Below are 15551 nucleotides of genomic sequence, written 5' to 3' on the forward strand. Positions count from 1 at the left end.
AATTTGAGGTAATAACATTAATAAAAATATTCCAGCATTCAAAAAATTAATTATTTATTAACTTCCTACAAAATTCTTTTAGTCATACAAAAACCCAGTAAAATGGAGGATCATATATCTATAGAAGCTAATTTGTTTAATATATTTTTTTCAAATCCTTTATATTAAAGCTACAACTAAAGAATAAGCCTTACATTACAACTTTAAAAGATTTACTGTCAATGGTTTGGTTTTGATTGATTTTTTCAATTTAATTTTAATTTTTTTTTTTAAATATTTAATAAATAAATATTTCTAAATTAAATATAACTAAGTCGATAATTAATATTTTAGAGTGAGGAAGATTAACCTTAATTTAATTACACATTTTATATCCAATTTATTTTATTATTATTTAAAATTGATTAAATGTAAGTAACTAAATATTCTATGAGAAAATGTAAAAGTTAATCAGAAACAATCAATTTAAATCAAGCTTTTTTTTGACGGAAAATCTTTTTAGTTCTATTGCTAAAATAAAAAAAACTAAATGTGGGTCTTACATGGCGTTAGAAGACCTTAATTGTGTTGCATAGTGTAATGAACAAAGCGACACATAACTTGTAAAATTGCCTTATAAAAATTATTCTTCTGAAATGCGGTTGCGTGGATTGCGGATTCTGATTGCTCATAGAGAAGCAAATTATAATAAAAGGGAAAATAAGTGGATTACTCTCAATAAAAGAGTTTTGAATTGTGATAAATAACATTTATCACGGTTATAGCAAAATATTCAAATGAGCAAATTTTGTGACTATATTTGTTATGATACTCTGAAAAATGGAAGTACTGCAACCATGCCCGGTATCCTCTAGAATTAATCTGTTGTCAATCAACTCTGAGTCAAACTAGGACTTATACCTTTAACTTTCCAATTAATCATCAGTGCTACTCCTTGTCATTTATGAGTAAATATATATGTGGTTTAACCACTTGAGTTGAATTCTTGAGGTGATAACACATAGATGTTATCACTTCAAGAATTCAACAATAATGAATAATGAACAGCTTTATAAAATATATAATCATCTTATCGTTGCAACTACAAAACGTATTGCACGCGTTCTAGTGGCATATTTTAGGCAACTCTACTAATACCTTTGAATACTCCCACCTCCCTTCTAATATAAAAAAATTATATCTCCACTGAAAATAATCTTGACAAATTAACTACTTTGGTCCTAAAGGCTGCATATTCTGTTTAAAACCCCGCTAGAAAATTGATACTTGCGTGGCCGTCACATCATCTTTGTAATTGGATAAAAATGTATACAGAAGTATTATCCACTTATGGAATAATTGTTTCAGATCCCAAATATTATCATGTCAAGATATTTAAATCAAGGAACAATAAATATGTTTTCTTTGTAGAACTACTAACTAATACGGTTAATAGAATAACAATTTTCATCATAAAAAAGAGAGAATGTGATAGTTTGATGAACATGCCCACGATAAATTGGAACTACTTTAAACTTCATCCAGATCCGTAATGTGGCTATTCGTTGTTAAATCATACTAATATAAAAGGTTACGTGAGCAATACACTATAACTTCCACCACAGTTGTTTTGACAACAAACAATAGACATCATGGAACAAGTAAGGAGAGACGCCATCCTCGAATTGGCTCGCGCGGGACACAAGCCCTCTGCTATCTACAAGCTTCTTAACTACCCCAAGACCACGGTGTACCGGATCTTCAATGCCTGGGAGGTTGAGGGGAAGGTCTGCCGCAAGGCCCACAACATGAGAAGTGGCCGAATCCGCACTCCCTGCTTCCTTGAAGGCATCCGGAAGTCTATCAAGGCTTCACCGGGGACTCCCTTGTCCAGGTTGGCCAAAAACCATGGAGTGACCAAGCAGCAGGTCTCCAAGGCTGTGAATGAGGACCTTGGGTACAGGTCATACCGAATGGGCAAACAACACATCCTCACGGTATCCATGAAGGCCACCAGGCTCACCAACGGTAAGCGTCTCCTTAATGACCTGAAGAGCCATGGAGGAAGAATCATCTTCTTCTCCGACGAGAAGAGCTGGACTGTCGACAGAAGCAACAACGTCCAGAATGACAGGTGGCTTGCCAAAGAGAGAGAGAAGATGTCCCTGCGATCTTCACCACAAAGTTCCCGGTCTCTGTGATGACCCTGGGTGTCATCTGCAGCACCGGTGAGGTGATGGCTCCTTTCTTCTTCAATCCCAAGAAAAGGGTTAACGCGATAAGGTACTGCGAAGTCATGGAGGAGTTTGTCATCCCCTGGATGAAGGATACGGCCGCTGGGAGGGAGTTCATATTCCAACAAGACTTAGCGCCCGCACACATCGCCATGAGGACCACTAAGCTCTTCAACTCCCACGACATCACTTTCTGGGATCGCAACACCTGGCCCTCCAACTCACCCGACCTCAACCAGTGTGATTACTACTGGTAGGGAAGTTGGAGAGGAAGGTGTGCAAGGTCAGCCGCAAGAGCATTGCGGCCCTGAAGGGCTCCATTACGAGGGAGTGGAATGCTGTCGATTCCACAGAAGTCATCAGGGCATGCAAATCCTTTAGGGACAGGATGGAGAAGATGGTGGCTGCTGAGGTAGGACATGTTGAATAAATTTATTGTTTAATATCATGTCCAACTTTTTCATATTAACAAATACACTCCAAATTCCATTTTTATCAAGCAGGTTGAATTTTAAGATAGTTCCAATTTATCGTGGACACCCTGTATATGTATATTTTTGCTAAATTGACAGGTTTTCATGTGAGTATATTTGTTCAATCATGAATTACGTAGATATTAATAAATATTCGTCTTATTGGGTTAGATACAATAATTTATATTTTCATGTTAGTAAAAATCCATGCATTTAGTAATAACTCACATAATTAATCAGTATACAGAATATATTATATTTATCTTTCAACTATTTAGAAACATAGTTCTTGATACTCTAGCATTTCCCAATATCTCTTTCTTTTTCAAATATTCTTAAGAATGAAGAAATATCGTATACTTTATTGTAATATTTGTACTTATATGCAAAACATATGTTAATCTTTATATGTTTAAGTACCTATGTTGGCCAGTCTACACTATTAATAAAAGTTGGAGAACTAATCAAATAAAAGTATGCTGAGTATGATTAGGCAATATATTGAAGACAGATTCGATTTACATATGTGCATTCTGCATACAATATACATAAATAAAAATGATGTCCTAATTCATTTAAATGATTTATGACTTTAAAAAAGACTTAAACAAATTAACTTATATAAAAGATGTATATATGCATGCATTAATTATTTATATCCCTTACGATTATTTGTAAAATACATTAAAATTACATCTGTTATGAGTCAACTTAAAAACAATCTTGAACAAAAATCAAGAAAAGGAGAAAATCGTTCATTTCGAGGCTTTTGTTTTACATACCAGCAGGTCATATTTTTTACAACTACAGGGATACATTTCTTCTTCAAATATTGAACTTTATTTTGTGATTAATTATATGCTAAATAAAAATAAAATAGAACATAAAACGTGATTTAATGAAAATAAGTATTAGTTTGTTAAGTACTAATCTTTCAACTACTAGTAAATAAAATACAATTAATTATAATATGTCATAAGGGATATGACAAATTATCTAATGCTGTAATCTTCCTATTTTTCTAACTTCCTTTTTAAAGTATTATTACCTTATCATCACACAATAACTAGGTTTGAGTAGAAAGAACTCTTTTAAAAATTTTAATACAAATGTGTTAAATGTTTCATTATTGAGCGAAATATATATGTTTTTTTTAAATACTAAAAGTATTAATTCAATTTGTTGAACTTGGCTGAATAAGGGGTTCCTAAAGGGGTCTATATCAATCCCTCGAGATAAATTTAGCACTCCTAGGTCTCTACAGAAGGTAAGTGGATAAAAGAGGTTGATGAATACCTAAATTTTGAACTTGGAGTCAATAAGTATAAAAAGTCTAAATTTATAGAATTATATCAGTTTAAAAAATAAATTAATGTCTTGCAACTAGACTAAATCAATTATAGACCTTATCTTTGATTTAAACTTATTATTACTCCTCAAATATAAATTCTAGGAATCTGTAAAATATTATAGATTCCAAAGTACAAATATTCTCTAGTTAAAGTGAGAAAATTGGGACAGAACGAAATTGTCACAATATATATATATATATATTTAGGTTGCTAGTTGTCAATACACACAACTACGTCTCAGGGGTATTAAATAAAAACTTTTAGCTTACATATTGATCCTCTGTAACTCATATTAAGATTAAAATTGTATAAAACATTACCTGCAGCAATGCAAAAAAATATACTAAAAAAGGGAATGGGTAACTAAGATGATTTAAAGTATTATTTGTGGAAGAGCAGCTTAGGTATCATGACGTTTTATTTGATTCACTGTAAATTTGTTTCTTTAGAGGATTATCCGTATTTTTTTTTCAAATTTTCCGACTGATATCTCATTTTTTCCTACAGAAATTTAATTTATTCTAACTTTAATATGGCTTGAAAAAATAAGTATAGCTTTTTCATTATCCCCCAAAAAATAAATGGCCTTTATTAATAAACAGTTTGGTTCATTTTTAATAAAATGATTTTTTTATAAAATTATTTTATATGCTTTTAATAGCCTTTTCTTTAAAAAGCCAAGCCTTTGTTGGGTCAATTTTCTCATACTGTGTCGATATTTTATTTATTTTTTTAGTAATATTTAAATTCTTTTTAAAAACACAAATAATATTCCGTATCCAGCTAAGGCATAGGCAAGAATTACTCATATATTCAACTCTACTGTGAGTCTAACAACGACTTAAGCTCATAATTCCACTATAACACCTCAATGATGCTCTCTGTTTTTTATGAGCACATGCTCCCATAAAACATTCTATTTAGATGTTCTCTCATTAACAATTAAACAATAATGATAATAGCTTTGAAAAATAAAAAACAATCGTCACAAGCTTAGATATCATATTTTGTACAACTCTAATTATGGCACTCCAAAATTGTATCAAAATCAGTAATGTATTAAGACTCACTTTATATCCAATAATAAAATTGGAAAAGGAAAAACGGATCATTAAACGATAAAACTATTATAAAATGTCACCTTTTCAAAGTATTTTGTCATAATATCCTATAAAATTTAAGCTTTGATGGCGAAAGATTGTGGAATCAATGTAGCTCATGGACAATGCGTTCGGGAGAAATTATTTTCCTGAACTCAATGTTACGCAGGTGCACGCCCCAGTCATTCCTTGATCAAGAAATATACCTTATGTATATGGACTTCACACAAGATTCCAAGGTTAGGGGAGTAAATTTAATACTATAATGTTTACTTATACTTAATCAGTGCAACTCCATCTATCTAATTAAAGGAACATTTTAAAAAATTATGCTTTGAAAAATCGAGACTTATACTTTTTGTCATAATACGCAGGTTATAATTCGTTTTATTTAATAGATTTTGAGCCTCTTTTAATATTATTTGCGTTTATTTTACATACTACTTCAACTTTGAAGTAGATTCACAATTTAAATAATGAAAGAAGCTATTAAATTGGATTAATTGAGTTTAAAATTAGTATTAAATAATTATGAATGTAAATTTATCGAGGGTCTCTCTACACAAAATTAAATCCACTCATACCTACTTTGATACATTCTAATCTTGTTGTGTCAGACCTTATTTAAGATCGATAACTGCGATTTGTCAGTCTTATATGTGCAATGCTCTTTATATGCAGGGTTGTTCTAAAGTTTTAAACCTCATTATTAATGCAATGATTAATTTATCAATAAAAATATCTAAATTTATTTTAAATAAAAGTCTTTAATCATATTTATATCAATAATTTTTATTAATGACTTATTCTAATTATCCACCATCATTCGAAACTACTATTGATAATAATTGACGTTGAAATGCTGTACGGATCATTTTTTGGGTAGTTCGTCCCATGTAGCTTCGATGGAAGTATCCTATATTAATAGTACTGCACTTGTACCTTAGACTCTAGATACCCTTATACAAAATAATCGCAAGGATTGGCATCTGGACTTGAAGGTGGTCACATTTATTTGTCCCAAAATTGAACGTGTTGTTCCAACCATTCTTCAGTTCGGCGTCCGGTGTGTATAGGAGCCACATCTTGCTAGAATAAAGAACAAAAGGTTGCTTTCAAACCATGGAAGCACCACAGGCTCTAAAATCCTTGAGATGTAATCATCCTGGTTCAATCGGAGACCTTCAGACAAAAAAAACTAAGGGGAGTTTGTCATTGGAACTCAAAACTCCGCCCCAGGCCATAAGAGATAGGCTGTGTGTAAGAACAAGTATGGTTTTATCGTCCAAGGACAAAACATTGGGCATGTACCAAATCTGATCGTTCTGTCTATTGAATTTTTTATTCAAATCCCACTTTTTTTCATTGTTTATAACAATTATCGTCCTACTTGTAACAATTTTCGACAACGTTTGACTCTCTTCACTCTGATACCGGTATTGATGTTTTGACCGTATTGTAACTTGTAGGTCATCAAACCCCTCGGAGAATTATACGCGATGACGACGTTGAAGTTCCTATTTCATCACCCAATTTGAACATCGATCTTTTCAGATTCCAATAAATCTTTAGTGGAAGTGTTTTGATGTTCTTCTGGCTTCATGCAGTCCTAAGGCGACTGGATCTTAGCCTCTCATTGACACTTCCGGTCTTGCAGAGCTTCTTAATTGTATATTTAATCCTTTAACCTTATTTTTCCGGATAAAAGTTGATAAATTTGAATTGGCGTTTTTCTGTGGTTAAGAAAAAGTTCGACTTCATTCCGCAAGTGGAACATTAGCACTGAGGGAGTGAAAAAAAAATGTTTCCCTTATTTATGGAATAAAAAGTATGGGACAATGATTAGGATGGACTTTCTAAATGCATTTGATTTAATTATTCACATTCACATGCTTCACGCTCGCTCTAAACTATTACAAAGAGTTATTCCAATCCTATAAGAACCTTGGTATATTAGTGACCATATACTTCCCAAGAGAAGTTTGTCCTGCAGCATCCTTGTTAATTATTGCCGTAATTGAATAGTTTTGTATATTTTATCAATCGAAGATATAGGTGGTTTGGAATTTTCTTAGTTCATTCTTAACATTTAATTGATGTTATTGCAGATTATGCCACATTATTTGTTGAAACTTATACGGAACGTCAGTTGGTGGGAGTGTTGAAGCATTTAGAAAATACTCAACTAGATCTGGCTTGAGCAAAACTACCTGCAAGATATTGGAATTGAGATTCTTCTCTTAAACTTTTAGATTGTTTTGTTAAAGCTTAATTTCAATTTGGATATTAAATGTAAAAGACACAGCTAAGCTTAAACTAACTTGACGACACTTTGTAGTTTCGTAAATAAAAGATTGAGAGAATGGAGGAACTATAATCTTCTCAGAAGAATCGACCTATATAATAGTGAAATGGTTCTCTTTGTTTAATATAGGACACACTCTTTGCTTTTTTTATCTGAGAAAGCAAATAATATGGAAAATTCGTTTTGAAAGGCCCTTTTTCATTCAAAGTATTTCCCTTCTATCAAAATACTAAGAAAACGTATAGAAGGTGGATTAATTCTACTTTCATCTAAAATCCTTAATTTGGAACCAAAAGATTTGTATTCATACATTCCAAAAAAACTCTTGGAATATAGAGCTTAAGTCTCTCTTACTCCCCTTTACACCTATTTTGTGATGAGCATTATTTAATTTAATGAATGGGCCATCCTGTTTCATAGTCTGGAATTCCAACAAATGAATAATAAAACTATACACAGTGGGTTTTATATACTCTATTTACTCAAATTCATTATTCTTAATTTACTTTTCAACAGTTTCCTGTTCAAAAGTTGCTACTTTTGGCATTTGAACTAAACCTTATTCGAGTGTGTATGCAAGTCACTGAGGTCGTTGGAACTTTCGTTACATTACTGAAATTTGTCAATGCTTATGAAGACTTTTAGACCTGCCATAATTTTGGGTTAAAAAAGGGTTTAGAGGCTTATTACTCCATACCTTTTTATAATTATTAAATTTTTTATAAACAACATTAAATCTACACTAGTCTTATTTTTAATAAGGATATTTTTAAAGAATTCTGTAAAAAGTTTAATTCTACTTTACACACTTTCGTAGATTGTCCCAGTGTACTTATGTTGTGTTTTTGTAATACCATAAACATAAAAGTATTGTATATCTCTTAATCAAAACTCACGAAGGATCTGGTTCTGTTTGGACTTTCAAGATAAAAGGGATTGCCAGGAAGAAGAAAAAAAGGTATAGTTATTATCTTTTTCAAATTCCAAAGCACTTATTTCTAACAAAATTGTTATCTATGAGCCTTAATGTCCTGAGGAAATAAGAAGCAATTATCATCTCATCTATTGCAAGATACATAGTTCTCTCTTTTTTAAATCCGGATGTAAATATAATGCTGATGTTATAAATTATAAATTCTCGGTTCTAGCAAACTTTTCCGAACGCTATTTTACCGGACATACATTTATCCAGTAAAAAAAAGGATTATCGATTTTATGATGATTCATGCTGCAATACTATGTAATTATGATTAATATTCACGTTACTCCAATTTCAAAGCTTCCTCATAATAAAATTAAAACAATTATTAATTAATGAACACTTGATAATTGCAATTCGTGGTAAATACTAAAATATTTCCTTCTTAAATTGAAATAACTTGAATGAAAATTATAGTTACATAGTATAGTATCATGAATCATCATCAAGTATATTGATTATTTTTTTTGGCATAGTGTCCGTGCACGTACTCATCAATATGAGTAAAGTATTTGTAATCGTTAAAAGGGTTAAAAGGTATCTTACAAATTATACCATGGAAACAACTTATTTTTTAAGGCAAATCATAATTTTTTGATCCTATTTTATTCTTATCTTCTCGTATTTTAAAATTTTGTCTACTTTTTTCTTTTTATTGACAAATTTTATCTATTGTTCTTTTATTTTATATTTTTTATATTTACAGTGATTTGCTGGATTTGAAGGAAAATTATAACTTAAAATGTTTATCTATGATATATTGTTACTATAAATCCCTCTGTCTTCATCATTGGTACATAACTAGAACAAAAATTAAACAAAATACTTGCTGGTTTTTCAAGGATTTTTTTATTCGTCTAATAAAATTTTGGTTAGACACATGAAGGTTAAAGGTTTTTTTACGGATATCTTTCATTTAAGGATAAGGTTTTTTTTTTCTTTCTTTCACGTTATACTCTTATTATATACGTTTTACGTCATAAATTTGGATTCATCAGCAGAGTTAGTAAATAGTGTCAATCAAACTCCTTCTTTGAATAGGAATTATATAACTTGTACAATTTTGTGGAGCGTAATGGACAGAAAAAAAGGGCCAAAATAAAAGTTGTGATACTAAAACATACTGTTCCATTTTTAGATAATATTTTTCTCTCCCTGCTGAAATATATTTAAAAAATTTAAAAACCGACTCTAACAAAGTCGGAAGCCCCTCAAATTATATTTGGTGTGATACAAAAAATTATTTTATGTCGTTTGTTTTTTTATTAGTATTTTTGGGTCAAATTTGTCCAACTTTAAAGCTTATTGTACCCCTTTCCCAAATATGATGCTATTAGTTAAAAATTGTATTTTTATATTTTTTAGTATTCGGTTTATCAATTAAATATATTGTGCACCTTGTTTTTAATAAATTATGATATGCTCAATGATTTTTTTCTGTGTTTCATCAAACATAACAAAATTTCGGATACTAAAGATATAACTTAAATTCATATGTACATTAGGTTGCTTACTTTTTTACAATATCACACCCCTGGGTTATTTTTACATGAATATTCTGTAAAATTTGAAGAAAATTACATTTTTAAATGGAATTTAAGTAAAAGACATCAAGTATAGAATAGTTTCAAATGTTTGAATTATATATATTTTCTATATGTATTATTATGTATATATAATGATATTATAATTTTTTTTAATACAAACTTGAGAAATCCCATAAATACAAAGTTAAATATAAATTCTTAGATCCTTCAAGATTCCAAACTAGCAGTAATATTGTCATCAAATAGAATAAATTGAAGCCATGAACTTCTCTTTTACAACATGATCCATACAAATCTTGTATACATTAAACAAGCTGAAATATTCGGCACAAACAGACTAATAAGATATTATATTTAGATTTTTGATTGATTCTGTACGATTTACCTATAAGAGACCCCTGATACACTTTTGGGTCGTGACCCACGTATTGAGACAAATTTATCTTATACACTCATGAGCATATAAAAAATAGTTATAGGCATTACATTTGTGAAGAAACAAAGGGCGAATGAGGATTAGAGCTCCTCTGATAGTTGGGATGAAAATTATTATTTTTATGAAACAAGCAAATTAAAAAAAATTTGTCAGGGCCCTAAAATATATAAAAACTTATTTTATTCATATTAAGTTAATTAATGCGTGACTTATGTTGATTTTAATTTTTTTTAAAGTAATTTATGCCATATTTACGTTAAAGTTTAATTCAATTGCCACTAAAGGAATATAATTTTAAGCCAAAAAGTAATTACTCTAATGTACATACTAGTGATGAGAGGGATGACTTTTGGCCCATGGGTTCGGTCTGTTTCTGTATTTAACAATTTCAAAGTCTGCAATTCTTTAGCAGTAATTAAAAAATAATAATACTATTTTCATGTATGGTATAGTTAATGCAAAATTGTTATTATTAAATTTACTTAATCTGTTAGTAGAATTATTAAAACTTTTAATTAAGAGAATCCTTAAATAATTTCTGCAATATCTTCTACTCCCTCGGATTTTGTTTTATTTTTTACATTTCTAAACAACATCTGTACTTGTTAAAGTAGCCATTGGTAAGAAAAACATTAGAACGGATTAGACGATCATATATACTATTGTAATAGAGTAGTATTTTTTTTTTTTAAGTCGGTAATCTGACAAGTGTTTTTTTTTCTTTTTTTTTCTCCCAAGGCTGTTATTATTATTCTTTAATTCTTGAAGAAACAACATGTATATATAAAGTAATCACTTGTACGTCTACTCATAAAAGAAGGAGAGTAAGACTGAAAATTTAATGCATAGTTTTAAGGGCAAGTCCTTGTTTGACTCCGATTATAATTAAAGATCAGCATCGGAGTAATTTCTGACCATGTCCTTGCTAGATACGAAACTGGATTTGGATTTTTTATATCATAGCTGCTCGAAACTAGTCTAATGAAACGTCATAACAATTAAGCTGCTCATCTCCCATAACTTCTCCGAATTGTCATGACTACCATGTTATTTTGCGGTTTTTTGTTTATTTTTACATACTGGCAGGTCATATTTTATACAACTCGAAGCAATTTTGTATTTATCCCCATAAATTAGAGTGCTGAAATATCACTTGAATTAGACAATATAAATTAGTAAATATTACTGTTAATAACTCGAGTATATTTGAATTATAGATTAATCATGGTTGTAAATAAGATTAATAGTTAAAAAAATCTAAGAAAAAAATATATTAAGAAAAGTAATTACTTGCTCATCACTAATACATACATATATATTGTTAAGATTTAAATTACTACATAAAATATGACTCACTCAAAATTACGAATAAATGGGCCAAGCGCCCCACTTGTCATTATCCATTATGCATAATGATAAATTTATAGTGCTGCGCAGTTCAATAGTGAAAGAAAATAGGCGATACATCCGGTAAAGAGAATTAATAGAGATTAAAAGGCCTTTAAATTGCATTTAGTTGAATTAACATATTCAAAAAAAATTTATTACAATTTTTTTCTGCTCCAATTTGTATTTAAAAATAACATATTTTAATTTATCCTTATTTATTTGTCATTATAACAGTGCAGATGTCGTTTCTCACTTATCTTATTTTCTTTTGTTACTTTGTTTCTACCTAATATAAAAACATGGAAGACAAAAAATTCAGAGAAAATAATTGTATCTTTTTCTAAAGCTTGAAGGAAAATAATTTTTGTTGTGAGGAATAGCTTAATTGTAATAAGTTATGTAGGTATCTATTTATCCTTGAGACAAAATTGAATTAGAATAGAATATGATGAGTAAAGTCAAAGATTATATTTATAATAATATAGAAAGTAATTATTATGTAAGTAGCCCTTCAATACAAAATAAAGCCAAAATGATGTTTATCAAAATAAAAGCTAGATTACATAATTACATCCTTAGGTATCACAAGGCATCCCAGAAATTTGAATACAAAGCCATCGTCCGAAGTATGTCTATTAATGATTGAGATCGATATATGATGGAAAGAAAAAAAATGAGACATATCTCCTGTTCTTGATTTTTGTTCAGGACTGTTTTTGCGATAATCAAAACATTTTCAACATTCTTACATAACAGGTCAGCTAAAAAGTTAGTAGGATAACATAGTAAACCACATGTATTTATCAAAATTATATTCATTTGTTCAATGAAAATACCTTCAATGGTAATAATACAACGATTATAGTGGTTATACAATTTTTCGATGCCTTTTTTTATAGTACGATTTCTCTTTAGTCTCAAAATAGGCCTCAGTTTCGCCGATTACCTTTTAATTACCTTTGATTTTTTTGACAGTGAACATTCTTTTTTAGCTTTGGTAACAAAAAAACAACTAAATAGAGTCCATGTCTGAAGAATACGGTGTATTCTCAATAAATTCATAGCCTAATTCTTGCAATTTAGTAATTGTTTTCAGTGATTGTGTCACGGTGAATTGTTTTGATGAAACATCACTTTTTTCTACTTCAAATGGGGCCTTTTTTCGTAATTTCATCCTTCAAACACTCCAACTATGCTATGTAATACTCGTTGTTGATAGTTTGGTAATTTTTGATGTACTCAATTAGTATTAAACCATACGCATCCCAGAATACTGATGAGTCTTTTTGTTATTTTTATTTGGTTCATCGCGTACATTTCACTCGGCTGACTGTCGATTAAACTCTGGAGTGTGGTGATGGAGCCACGTTTTATTTATAATTACTTATGGTCTCAAAATTTGTATCTATTATGGTTGAACTTCGCTAAAAACTGTTCCGAATCATAGACACAGTGTTGCTTTTGATCGATTGTGAGCTTGCACGGCACCCACATTGTAGCCAGCATTCACATGTCCAAATATTAATGCATGATATGTTCTACTTGTTCTTTTTATATGCATATGTGGAGCCTTAGCTATGATATTAGCTTCACTTTACGTTCATCAAAAATTATTTTGTGGACTTTTTTGATGTTCTTTCGGTTACTCCCTCATTCGACGTCCACTTCGTGCATCGTCTTCGACGCACCTTTTGCCTCTTTTAAATTTAGTAAACCCTTTTTCAAAGGTTGATTTCGCAGGTGCAGAGTTTGATTAATAGCCAAACTTTGTCATCAATAGTATTATTTTTTCACCAAAAATCAAAGTTTCATTAACCCACGAATTTTTTTTTAACAATATCCAAAGCTGCTTCACTCACAATGTGTCTCACGAATAAATTGTCGGACATCTGAAAAACTTATCCACAAATCGTTTAATAATTTATATTAACTAAAACTAACATTACTTAATTCTAGATGCGCCCTCTATTATGAGCCTATGCACTTTTCAGCCTACCTAATATAGTAATTTTTAAGTGGAAATATAATAGGTATGTAATTAACAGTATTTAAGTGTAAAATGAATTTTCCGTCATATTTTACATATATTCGTGTGTATGTACATTTTGCATATTACATATATAGGTTTTTTTTAAAGTAATGTACATTAATTACAAACTACTACATTCTATCTCCAAAGCTAGTCTCTCAGTGAGTTGGAGTAATTCAAATTATCTACATACGTTTAATAGGATCATTTAAAATTTTAAAAAACTTATGCCGAATCATTATCAGTTATTTTCTACTTCATTTATTAATTAGAGTAAGTAAATTGTCACAATATATTTATTAAATACATATAATTTATTTGTATTTTAAATAGGTTCAAATAAAAAAATACTTGGTCTATCAACACAAAATCAAGCTGGAATGATTTTTCTCAAAATTGAGCCTGGATTACATTTGTGTTCTTCGACAAATTATCATCAAGTTCTATCAACAAATTATTCCTACTAACCCTTTGGACACGTCGAAAATTACACTTAAAGTAGACAAAATTAATCGGCATAATAAAAGAATGATAAATTGATAATTTAATTTTAAAGACCATATTAGGACCAATATAAGTTATTTAAATCAAATAAAGGTTTCAAACTATAACTAAGTACTTGTGTATCTTAACTCATCCCAAAAAATCGAATACAAAACTTATAATTGACTAAAATATTTTTATGAAATATTGGCTTGAATATATATGAAGTAAAAAAATGAATAATTATTTTCTCCTTTTCCTAATTTTTGTTTGATATTGTTTTTTTTTAGATTTAAATATTTCCTTACCCTCAAATTGAATCCCTTTGCACACTCAGTTGATCATCACTTCCCAGCACTGTATAATATATGTATATTTTTATGATGACACAATACACTTAGATACTATGCTTTGATATTGTGGATTAAAGAACTTCTAATGGCACATACATACATATATATAGTCATTTAGTATATTATGTAAAAAACATAAAATCGTAGGGATAGAGAAGAACCGTCGCAATAGGAGTAACAAAAAGGATAGTGAGAAAGACGATTAGAACTCATGCACACACACACACATACACAATCAAGAAGACGCAACCTTCTCCACTTGTTAGAATTACAAGCAGCTAAGTAATACTCATTTATAATACTCATGCAAAATAAGAATATAATTTAATGAACATATTTATATGAACTTAAATATAAGCTTTTTATGTTTGTTTTTTATTCAAAAAGATACTCCTCAGCGGAATAATAGCGATGATGAGGAGAAGGAAGAAGCGAAATGTTCTGAGGGCTTGTGTCGCATAAAAGCAATCAAGTGTTTATGATGAAGGTATAAATGGAAAGAAAGGTGTTAGTCTAAGTACTTAGGGAGGTGAATATCTAATTGTGTTTTACCTATACAATATACACCTCTTTATAGCAAATAATGATATGTATATAGATTATAATATTTAAGTTTAAGTTCATCTATGGATAGGGGTTACTTATATATGAAATGATGAGATTTTGAAATTAAGTTGCACAATATAATTTAAGTAAAGTACATTGATCATTTATAATTAATATGTGAATTATAGTAAAAGAGTTATGACCAAATATGTTGAATTATTTTTTTAGAACTCATGTTAAAGGAAGGTTAGATTTCATTTGAATGAAATAAAGAAGGAAAAATATAGTTAAATATAATATTTATGGTTATAAATTGTTAGCTTATCGGAAAGTAAAGAAACCCCGA

General features: G+C 29.8%; 1 protein-coding gene across 1 annotated transcript in view; it reads right to left on the bottom strand.

Annotated features, from left to right (window-relative positions):
• Window positions 1–14950, bottom strand: part of Syt7 (Synaptotagmin 7) — a 313580-nt gene extending 298630 nt beyond the window's left edge. Inside the window, exon 1 of the mRNA XM_071888466.1 lies at window positions 14615–14950. The gene's annotated coding sequence lies outside the window, so the exon portion shown is untranslated. The remainder of the gene's footprint in view (window positions 1–14614) is intronic.
• Window positions 14951–15551: the final 601 nt, after the last annotated feature.

Source organism: Lepeophtheirus salmonis, chromosome 5, assembly GCF_016086655.4.
Source record: "Lepeophtheirus salmonis chromosome 5, UVic_Lsal_1.4, whole genome shotgun sequence".
Lineage (NCBI taxonomy): Eukaryota > Metazoa > Arthropoda > Copepoda > Siphonostomatoida > Caligidae > Lepeophtheirus > Lepeophtheirus salmonis.